Source organism: Corvus moneduloides, chromosome Z (genome assembly GCF_009650955.1).
Source record: "Corvus moneduloides isolate bCorMon1 chromosome Z, bCorMon1.pri, whole genome shotgun sequence".
NCBI classification, from domain to species: Eukaryota; Metazoa; Chordata; class Aves; order Passeriformes; family Corvidae; genus Corvus; species Corvus moneduloides.
In genome coordinates, this window is record NC_045511.1 from 48,867,704 (window position 1) to 48,879,740 (window position 12,037).

The window sequence follows — 12,037 nt, forward strand, 5'->3', positions numbered from 1 at the left end:
AAAGAGAATCTACCATGTCTGGAAGGGGGGGCCAGGTAGGAGAACTATAAGGATGTCCTGAGGTCATACAAGGAGAAGGTTAGAAGGGCCAAAACTCAACTAGAATTTGATTTGGAAGCTATGGTTAAAGATAACAATAAAGTTTCTATAAATACATTAGCAGAAAAGGAGGCTCAAGGAGAGTCTCCATCATTTGTTGATAGCAAAGTGTACTATAGGGACAGGGGATGAGGAAAAGGCAAAGGTGCTTAATGCCTTCTTTGCCTCAGTCTTTAGTATCAAAACCAGTTGTCCTCAAGATACCCAGCTCCCTGAGATGGAAATTGGTGATGGGGAGATCAGGGAAGCCTCCACAATCCAGGAGGAAATGGTAAGTGACCTGCTGTGCCTCCTGAAAGGAGGTTGTGGTGAGGTGGGGATCAGTCTCTCGTACTATGCCTGCGGTGAGAGGACCAGAAGAAATGGCCTTAAACTGAGACAAAGGAGATTCAGATTAGAGATCAGAAAAAAATCTTTCCCGGTTAAGGGGGTCAGGCACTGGAATAGGTTGCCCAGGGAGGTGATGCAATCACCATCCCTGGAGGTGTTTAAGAGGATCTGGTGCTGGGTGTACTCCTGGACAAACATGAAGATTACTGAAGGAAAGACAAAGTAACACATATTTTTCTAACCATTTTCATGCATTAGGTCTCCTTCAGAGTCATGTAGTTTGTCATGGATTTGGATTGTTCTGAAGTATGTAGACACATAACAAATAATCTGCCTGTAACCACTGCTGGACTAGCTCTTTATTTTCAATTTAAACTACAAGAGCCTCCCACCTTGAACTCAAAGACACTGATGTGCCTTAGATAACCACTCCCTCTACGTGGTGCATGATACAGCCTCTTTTGTACTCTGGCTACAGATCCACCTAGAAAAATGTAGGGTATGATTCCTTGTAGCTAGTATGCTAATAGTCACTGTGTATCTTTAGCTGTAGGACAGCCAAGAGTTCTAACCCCTTTTAGTGTTACCATGTTATATAAAAGCCAGATTCCAGGATGTGGACATTTCCACTAAAACCTACCAGAATGTCTGTTAAATCTGGCAGACAGATTATTTTGGGAGCACTATGAATTTATTTTAGACAAATTCTTTAGTCTAAACAGCCAGTTTAAAGTCACATCCCATCAGAAGTTAAAGACTTTTCTTACTCCTGGGAGGTCTTGGAACCACCAACATACCTCCTGGACAGTTTGGGATCTGAATGGAATTATCTTCAAATGTAGATTAATAAATAACATAGCTAAAGGAAAAGTGAAGTTTCAAGAATGTCCCAATATTTTGGCTTTCACAACAACACTGTGTCTGCATGTTTGTGAGAGTGTACGAATTTGTGAGATCCAAAACTGCTTAAATTATTGTAGATCTTCATGCAGAGCAAATACCTGGGGATTTGATAAATTTAAAATGCTGATTTTGCATTATAAAACACAGGGTCTTGTCATTCAAAGGAGGAAAATCTGGGATGACTCACTACCATGTAGACTCTACTATGTCTTAGTTACACCCCTAGGCTTGCTGATGTGACCCTTATGAAGCTGCCCTTGCAAGACACTTGGCTTGCTCACTGTCACACTTCCATTCCTGGGAGAGTCTTTCCTCAGGTGTGGGCCTTCAAAGTCTCTTTTACTACTTCAGCATTCTCATTTCACAGAAACAGGAGAGCAGGTCGGAGAATAACTTTCTCAATGAAATGTACTGTACATTTTATATATGCTACACGCATGCGTAAAATACCCACAGACAAAAGAAATACGTGTATAAATAAGGTAGTGTTGTGCCCTCTACATTACTCAGAAGTAGTAAATTCACAAGGTAATTATATGCTAGTGAGAAAAACCATTTTCGTGTAAACTTGGCAATGGTCATATTTTTGAGTACTAAAAAAATATCTCCCTATTCCCCTTCTCTGCACCAGTCATGACTTTTAATCTCTGTTGTTCCTCTGAAAACGTCAGCTTTCTCCTCTATGAAATGAAAGGTCCTATTCTAAAGAACAACCTCATCAAATTAAAACTTAGGAAACTTAACATTAAGAAAAATTATCTACTGCAAGGGTTGTGAAACACTTGAACAGACCCAGAAAGCAAGTGGAATCTTCATCCCTGGAGATACTCAGAACCTGCCTGGGTGCTGACCTGAGCAAGCTGCTGAAACCGGGCTTCATGTGTTTCATGAAGAAACATACACCTTTGCCCTCTGAGGAATCCCTGCCTGTAATGATCTATTATCTCACGACGGCTTCCTTTTGTTGCAAGTATTTAAGGCAGGATGTTACCAAAAGCTTTTTTTAGAAAAGATTCAAGAATTGTGTGCATGGCTGTAAGCAGGCGTTGCAGACAGGTGCTGCAGCAGCACAGGGAGCAAAGAGCTCACAGGTCTGACTCCAGTGAAACCTCTTAGCCTGCTACCTGCACGCTGATGAGGAGTCGCTTGTGCTACCTGAAAAAAATGTGTTCATGAGTGATATATTCAACTGGCAAAGGCAAAAAATCTGTCCAGGGAGTGCTTAATGTTCCATTTTAGATATATTAAACCTGAAAAATTACCAGAGGAAACCAGGAGAGGGCAATGAGCACACAGAATATTGCTGATAGCTAGAAAGACCCAAGTTACTGAGTGGTATGCCATTTGTTTTCTTTTTTACCAAGGGATAAATATTTATTTGCACCATCACTGGTTCTGAAGAAGCTGCAGTTCTGGGGTTAAATACTACCGCATTACATCCAGTAGGTCTAAGGGTCTCTCAAAACAAAACAAAGGTTTTCTCATCCATCTTGCTAAAATAGAAAACAGTTCAGAATTGTTGCTGAGAATTTCCTCTTGCGCTAAATGGAAGAATGTGTTTAACTGGAAAAATTCCCAGAATTAATGCCACAGAAATTTGCATTAGAAAACAACAAAAACACTCCACCCCAACAATCAGCATTTAGAAGTGGAAAACCCATTGAAAAAGATCTTGTTCTAAGAAATTGCTTTCACAACAGTCTTCACATGAATGCAGTCTTGAGTTGCTTCTTTCCCAGCACATGTTCTTTTTAAGAAACCTATTTAGTTCATTTTCATCTCTTTCAGGAGGTTTAACTTTTGGTGAACTCTGAAAAATCTGTGTGTTCATTAACAAAAGGAGGACAGCATTTGTTTGGTTTCCTCAGAAAAAAAATGCTTGATGCTCTATGTGTTGCTGTTAAGTCCACTGCAGACATAAACAACAATAAATTGTCCTGCTGGATTGAGCCATATAATTTTCTTAGTTTTCTTTGACAGGATACTCCCTTTAAGAAGACTGTTAACTTCAAAGATGCTGTAATAAAAAAAAAAAAAGTTGCTTCAGCAGAAACAAAAATAACCCTCTCCAAAAGCAAATGAATAAGGTACATCATTATTCTCAGGTATAAACAAGTGCAGAGGTTTAAACTGGAGGTTTTTTATAGCTGAATTGGAAATATGTTCCACCAAAAAAAAAAAAAAAAAAAATCCTTCAGAAGCTCGAGTCCTGATTTTTTATTTTTCAACCTTAGTAATTTAGGTGGCATGTGTTGGATTCTGTTTTTGTCCTAAAGGTATTGGTTTAATATTTTATAACATAATATTTAAAGTCCTGAGGAATTCAGAATACTTTCAGTATCCACGGGAGCAAACAAACACATATTGCCTGCATACCTAATAGTCTAGTGGTTTACTGCAGTGAGAAACTGCCCACCACATTTTATGGTTTAACCTCAATGCTTAGTTTTTTATGGGTTCAGATGAGTTGGGTTCATGCTTCTCCAGGATATTGTTTTCTCACACTTAACCTACACAGTTTGCTCACTGCTTGTCCTTCTGACATTTTAAATACCTGTTTATAAAAACATGATTGGATGGGATATGAATAACAACATGACCATTCTTCTGGTCACAGAAAATGACTGAATTAAATCTTACATTCTTCAAGAGGGCAAAATTTATTGTTTATGAGAGAATTACTTTTACAATTGGGGTGCTGCCACAGGGAGAAAAATAAAAATGAAGGCAGATTTGTCTCAATGGTAGTTTAAAACCTAGAGATAAGACATGCTCTCCCGATGCTACACAGTCACCAGTGATTCAAAAGAGCAGGAAAGAATGTACCAGTAATCTCTATATTTATTTTCAGGCTTTTTGGGAGAAGTACTTTTCAGTAAGGGTTTTATCACATAGAGGTGGAGGTGCAGCAGACAGTCATGGGTGCACAGGACTCAGTGGGACTGGACAGGCAAGACAGGACCACCTGGGCCACACTAACTGCAGTAGAAATCTCTCCCTTGTTTCAGGCCTCTGTTTGCTATGTTTTGACCCCAGAGAAAGGAATCTGGCCAGTTTCTGCAGGTATGGGATATAGTTTACCTGACATCTTTTAAACCTGGGCAAAAGCTGCAAAGCATGATGTTAGACTAAATATGTGGAGCCCTGTGGTACCCCAGTACCAGGCTTTTTTTGAGAAGTCCCTCCATCCAGTACGCCTCTTGACTACAATGTGGATCCTAAATGTAGTTTTAGAAACTCCAGCTATGATAATGTGTTCTGAATATAAATTTTGAATGGTGAAGGAATTTGAATTTTTCAAGCGATGCAATAATCATTCTGATCCCAGTGTTCAGCAAGCAAAAGCCATGTAACAAAAGAGAAGACTTAGCAATTTGTCCTAATTAATGTGTTTGATGACTCCTTGGGAAAAAGACATCAGGCTGTGTTCAGGTGCATGGATACAAAAACTTCCCAAAATGCTTCCAGGGAGTAAGTGGATCTCTTCCTCCCTACTGACACTTACTAGTGGTTTGCTTAGCCCAGTATCACTCCATTATTTGGCAGGAAGAAAGCAAAGTTAGATAAATACATTTGCAGCCCAACAGAGGCTGCATCCAAAGCTGCTCCTTTACAGCAACTTGCCCCTTTCTCAGTTAGAAACCCAGGGAAACTCCAAAGACCAGATAATAGCAGGGGTCATTTCAGAAGGTGTTTCAAAGCTGCTGCAGCACTTCAGAACAACCCTGATCCTCCCTCATGAAGCAAGCAGCCAGGAGGGAAAAGTGAGGGACCTTATAAAGATGAGCGAACAAGAACAGTAAATAAAACTTTGCTTTCTTTTTCTTAGTTTTCTAGTCAATACTTTTCATGCTTAAAACATTTTCATTCATGCTTGTGTTAACAGATGTTTTCTTAGTACAGGTGCTGTCCTAAATGACAACTTCAGTGGAGGTGTTCAAATTATAAACAAGGCATAGTTTGGGGGGGGGTTTTGTTTGTTTTGTTTTGTTTGTTTTGTAGGGAAGGGAAAAAAGTATTGCATCAGCTGACTTTGGGATGTGGTGTGCTCTCTATCATTTGACCTCTTTAATCCAAGATTGTCTTTCTAAAAAAGGTATCTTAGCTCAGAGACTAATTATGATCTTTATGCAGAAATTACTGGGTGAAATTCCATTGCCTGTATTATGCATAACATCAGACTGTACAGGTCCTTCTTGGCTTTAAAATTCTGCAAATCCAAATTCTAACACATATAATCTTACTTACAGATTTCCCCAGGGATTTCTTTAAAATAATGTTTTGTTTTCTTTCTGTCAACACTGCTCATTTACACTACTGCAACAGAGTTAAGAGTTAACATGCTCTTCCTCGGTGTTGTGCAAAGATCAGTCATGGGAGAGATTTCTGTAATATGCTTTTGAATCTTTCATGATGTTCTGCAAACCAAAGTTGCTTCTTGATGTTTTTTGGTCTGGCAAATACTAACCTGCAAGAACAGTGCAGTAGTAATGGAAAGGCAAGTAGTAGTTTGAGAAATACAGTACCTTGCCCTTCTTAACTCAGGACTTTTAGATTGTACTCTGGTTTGACTTCCTATATGTTCAAGCTTTAATTAACCAAAGTTTTACAAAAGAATTGTGCTTGTAACCATTATAATTTTAATGAGGAGAAAGATCTAAAGCCAGACATACAATAGTTCTGGGCACTGCAATATAAGAATGGCATTGAGGTGTTAGAGAGGGTCCAAAGGAGGGCACGAAGATGGTGAAGGGCCTTGAGGAGAAGCCGTGTGAGGAGTGGCTGAGGTCACTTGGTCTGTTCAGCCTGGAGAGGAGGAGGCTGCAGTTCTGCATCTTCCTTGTGAGGAGAAGGAAGAGAGGCAGACACTGATCTCTTCTCTGTGGTGAGCAGTGACAGGACCCAAGGGAATGGCCTGAAGTTGTGTCAGGGAAGTTTAGGCTGGATATCAGGAAAAGGTTCTTCACCCCGAGGGTGACTGGGCACTGAACAGGCTCCTGAGGGAAGTGGTCAGAGCACCAAGCCTGTCTGAGTTGAAGAAACATTTGGTCAATACTCTCAGGCACATGGTGTGACTCTTGGAGCGTCCTGTGCAGAGCCAGGAGGTAGACTTGATGATCCTGATGGGTCCCTTCCAACTCAGCATATTCTGTGATTTTATGATTCTCTGAAATAAATGTGGAAAATACAACACCTGAAAGAATTTTCATTCTTTAAAAAGTCCATCACAGGACACATAAAAACATGTTAAATGCTCTACTCTCAGCTGAAAATTCTCACTCTGGTGTAACTCAATTAATTTTCACAAGAGTGTTCACTAGAACTCAGTATTATCCACAAATCTTTTAAAGGGAATCCAGACATACCATATTCCTTTCATGTCTGGGGGGGAAACATCTGCTTCTGGAACCATTCAGTAAACTTTATTCTCCTCAAGCAGCATCTTTGCTTCTTAAACTTGACAATGCTTAATCAGGTTCTGTCTTTCTACATGGTCTCTTCTGCTGATGTGATTCCTACAGCAGCCCTATAGCAGTTTCTGTAGTCTCTGCTCTTCATTACTCAAGAGGCCCATGACAGCGAGTAAAACAAAGTCAAGATTTTTGTATTCATTATTGATTCCTGGTGACTCTTTGGAAAAACTCTTTCTGGCTTCCTCAACAAAGACTTCACTGAAGCAGGCACAGAAACTTCCACTTGGAAAAGCAGAAAACCTTGGAGCAGGCACATCTCCCTACAGCCCTTTCAGACTGTTGTGCTGGAAGGTGTAGTCTGTCATACTACGACTGGTAAGACACCCCATTCTGCAGAACAGCTGCCCCTCTCCTGAGTTCCCCATAACAAAGAAGAGAGGTTATCAGAAGTATTAAATCTCCCAAAGGTTAGCATTGTGTGTGGGTTTTTTTGATGGTCTATGTAGATCCAGGAATTTGATTTTGTTCAAGCTATGCAGGGAAATTGTACTTGTTCCTAGAGACAATGTTATATAGATAAATGCATACAGAAAGTTTTGTTTAACAAGAGCAAGTACAGAAAGAAATTACCATGGTAAAACTAGACCAAAAGAAAAAGCACCATGGGTCTAACTGTATATTTATTGGGGAAGATAAATAAGGGGTTTAATTGTTCCTGGTTTTCCTCATCTCATGTCCTCACATCATGCTCCTGTGTCACCACACAGATAACTCATACAAACCCAGCCACTGTGTGAAAGCACAGCTTTTCACCAGTGCTTTCCATGCTACAGAGAAATCAGTGTTGCACCAGACTCAAGGCTGTTGTCTGTGCACTCCCTCAGCCCATTGCCTGTCGTTTCGTGGGCTTGATTAGCAGTGTTAGACCAGTGCCTCACCTGAGGCTATCACACCACCCAGACATAACACAGGGAGACAAGTCAGCTGGAGAGATGGGGAAGGCAGGAGCCACCTGTCACTCAGTGTAGAGCTGAACGTACATACTTTTGAATAAAGTACCTCTTTTCACAGAAATTTCTGTTTGACTACATGACATCGAATGTTGAGATTATCTTGAATGCTTTGAAATGACACACATAAGAGCAGTTTAAATCAATTACTGTGTGAGGCTTCAACTCAGAATAAACCTAGCGAAATCAGGTTGGCCTACCATGACAGGTTCCGAGCTTGCCCGCAAAGAATGGTCTTCAATTAGGAGCTTCTTGAGTCTGTTCACTGTGAGGGAAAAAAAGTATTTAACATCAAGTTTATTTCAGCTCATTAAAGCCAAACGAGTTCTTTCTAAGTATACACTTTTCTTCTACTCTTAGTTGGTAAAGCAAATATTACAGTAATTGCCCTAATATACCTTCAACATATTTTTATAAACATTCCTTTCAAGCTAACTGCACGACGTAATGTTTTACTTCAAATACTTTCCCCAGTCACTAAGAATATCTAAAGTGAAATCTGATAATTACGCGTGGATGAATATCGCAGGGGGTCCGATGCTGGTCAGCACCGGTGTTCCACGACCTTCCTAGAGAGAGTGTCCTGCAAGGAACAGCTCTTTGAGAGGCAACGGCAGGCTTCCCTGGGCAGCAGGTGATACCAGCAAGTGTAGCAACTTCTCTGCTATAAGTGATTCCAGCTCTTGTGATTCAGCTCTTTGTGAAATCACCCAAGGCAAACTTGGGATAGAGAGACAGGAGCCTCATATAGCAGTTCCACAGGGGTAGATTTTATTGTCCAGCAGCCTCTGCGAAGGGAAGGGCAGCGACAACAACTCCCACTGAGGGGCACAAACATCGGGCTTTTATGGGAAAGGCAGGGGGTGGGGTAGAAACCAAGTGGCCAACTGGGTACAGGCTATTACCATATGGAAACAAGGCATGCTGGGGGTGGTTCAGTTTCTCACCATGACCCAGGAAGGTTGCTTATCTCTGGGGAGAGTTTTTTTGCCCTCAGAGCTCTCTCCTCCAAGGGAGTGCAGAGGGCTCTTGTGCCAAAGGCTCACAGCCCTCCACAGATGAAAACAGGGATTAGATTAGGAAGGTATTTCAAAAAGGATCTACTATAAATCAGAATAGTAAAAGAGTTCATAATATTGTTATGTAAGACAAAATATTATGATGAAATTTAGACCAAAGGGAAAACCACTATGGGTGTTTTGAGTCAGAATTGCTGAGTGTCAACTCTGTTCAATAACACGCACAGCTGCATGAGGGTTTTCACATGTTCTAAATGTCGCATTTGTTCAATGCAGCATTCTGTATTCAGGGCTGCTCTTCATATTGCAGCAGTGGCCAAAAGTAGTAGTCAGACTCAGTGCCCTACTGTGAGCACCACTGAGCTGACACATAGGAAGCCATGGTCCCTGCCCTGGGGATCTTACACCTGACTTGAGAAAGGACATAACAACTGGAAAAAAACAAGAGCAGCGAGGAGGAAAGATAACAGAACCAAGATCCTGTACTTGATAGGATGAGAATCTGAACAACAAACCACTTCTCAATAGGTTTAGTGTTCTCTTCATCTTATAAGGAAGGTAAATAAATAAAGTCAGTTTTTCCCAAGACTTACTCAATTATACACTACTTATTTCAATCTTCTTAAATTAGTTTAATTAGTTAAGCCTGGACAAAAAAATGCTCAGAAGCCAAGAAATGTTCACCAGTCCAGACTATCACTTCAGGCAAACTGGCATATCTCTACTGTTATATGTAAGTTGGTTTGTTTCAGGGTTGGAATTATGTCTATTTTCACAGAATCATAGAATGGTTTAGATTGGAGGGGACCTTCAAAGATCATCTAGTTCCAACCACCCTGATATGGGCAGGGACACCTTCACTAAACCAGGTTGCTCCAAGCCGATCCAATCTGGCCTTGAACCCTTCCAGCGATGGGGCATCCACAGCTTCTCTGGGCAACCTCTTTCCATGTCTTACCACCAGCATTGTAAAAAAAATTCTTGCCTGTATCTAACCTAAATCTACCTGCTTTAAGTTTAAAAATGTTCCTTCTTGTTCTGTCACTACAGGCTTCAGTAAAAAGTCTCCCTCCATCTTTATTATAAGACACCTCTATAAACTAAGAGGCTGCTAGATGGTCTCCTTGAAGCCTTCTGTTCTCTAGGCTGAACAACCTCAGCACTCTCAGCCTGTCTTCATAAGCAGGTCCTCCAGCCCTCTGATCATTTTTGTGGCCTGCTGCAACAGGTCCATATCTTTCTTGTGCTGAGGACTCCAGAGCTGGACATAGTACTCCAGGTGGGGTCTCAGGAGAACAGAGTGGAGGAGCACCTTCTCTCCAGCAAAGGAAACTGCACCATTCAGAAAACTTCCTGAGGGTGCATTCAATCCTACTGTCTGTGTCATTAGTAAAGATACTGAGCACCAAATATGGACCCTTGAGGGACGCTTGTTACTGATCACCATTTGGACACTGAGATGTTGAGGGCAGCTCTTTGGATTTTGCCCTTGGTGAAGCCATGTTGGCTGCCTCTAATGAACTCCCTGTCATCCACATGCGCTGACAGATCATTCAGGAGGATGCACTAGGTATGTTTACGTAATGCACACAGAAAACCTTTTGCAGGGTTTACATACAAAACTTTCTGAACATAGCTGTCTGATAAGCAAAATAGAGCCAATAGGTGTTAATAATATCAAATATTTGCTTGCCAATACCACGCTGGGAACCGAGACTGACTTGTAAATGTGAGATATTTATTTTAGAAACATCCTGCCTCCTTATCAGGTATTTCCATTTTGACATCAGATACAGCAAAGCACTGCTGTACATATCCAGGAGGGATAGATGCCTAAACAATACTCTTTTTCTGTAGGAGCTTGGCTAATATAACTCACAAGTTGGAACCTGCGTCTCTTATCAGAAGACCTTTTTCAAGTTTCCATGTCCTGCTAGAAGCAGATCTCACTTTGGAGAAGTTGTGCCATTCAACTGTTTCTATTCTACCCTCATTTCTTTTTGAATGCAAACTGCAAACTCTATTTCTAATGTCCTTGATACCTCTAAACATTCTAATGCAAAAGCGCAGGGGGGTTGCTTGTTTTTTACTGTGTACATATTCCCCAGTGAAAACAAAGTAGCAGACATTAAAATCATAGTCATAGGAATACAGGAGTTCCTCTGCCAGTTCTTCATTTACCATCATCAGTGCCCCACTTTTTATGAATTCACATTTGCATTATGAAGGGCAATACTGATTGCTGTTTTTACTGAGCCTTGTCAGTATAACACCAAATTTTTTTCTAATGTCAATTTTGAAAATTCACCTTGGGATTTGAAACAGGGGCTTTCTCTGGCTTTTCCATCAGACATTGAAGTTCCACATATAAAATTACCTGTCTCTGTGATGGCCACACAAATTCAGGGATGGTTATAAAGGCAAGGATGCTATGAAGAAAACTACCACATCCAGGTATTTAGGAGAGTTTTTGATGAGATGCATAGTAAAATCATGTTCCAAAATTTCTGCTGATGTGCTCTGCTCTTACGTTGGGCAGTGTTCCTCTTTGTGAATGATTTACAGGGACTTATATCCTGCTGAAGATGGAAAGAAAATTACAGATTTGGAAAGCTATCCATTTCTCTCCCTTTATACATAACGTTCATAATCAATCTCAACCGGGTGAATATCTTGATTCAAAACTAATTGTTCTCTCAAGCCATCCTTACTAGATGGGTTTTCTTGCTTTTGTGCAAAATACGCAGAAGGGAAGACTCATTTTGGAACACCACCACAACAAAGATGTGCCTGTGTATAGAACTGTTCGGCCAGTTTGTGATTTTCACAGTAACCTCTCCTCAGTAGTCACAGATTTCAATAAAATTAGGTGTTTGTGTCTGAGATGGTGGGCAGTCCTTTAGCACGTGCTCAGCTTATGGAGACAGTAAAGGACTGAACTCCCTAAGCAATAAAGCAATCTTTACACATACACTGTACTAATCTAATTTGAATTTTATTGACCTTGCTAAATGAAGTTTAGTACCTATCACAGGTGTTAATGCACAGATAATGGGCTCTTTACTTCGAATGTGTTGGATTTCTGTTCCTTTGTATGTGTCATCAGACTACTTGCATACCATTGCAATGAATACTACATAGACAATAGTTAAGGAAACTTTCATTACAGATGCTGATGTATAAGACAAGAAAAAGCTTTGGTGGATTTTCAAATCTCTGATTGAATTTGCAGTAATGGCATATTTATCTATTTATCTCACAA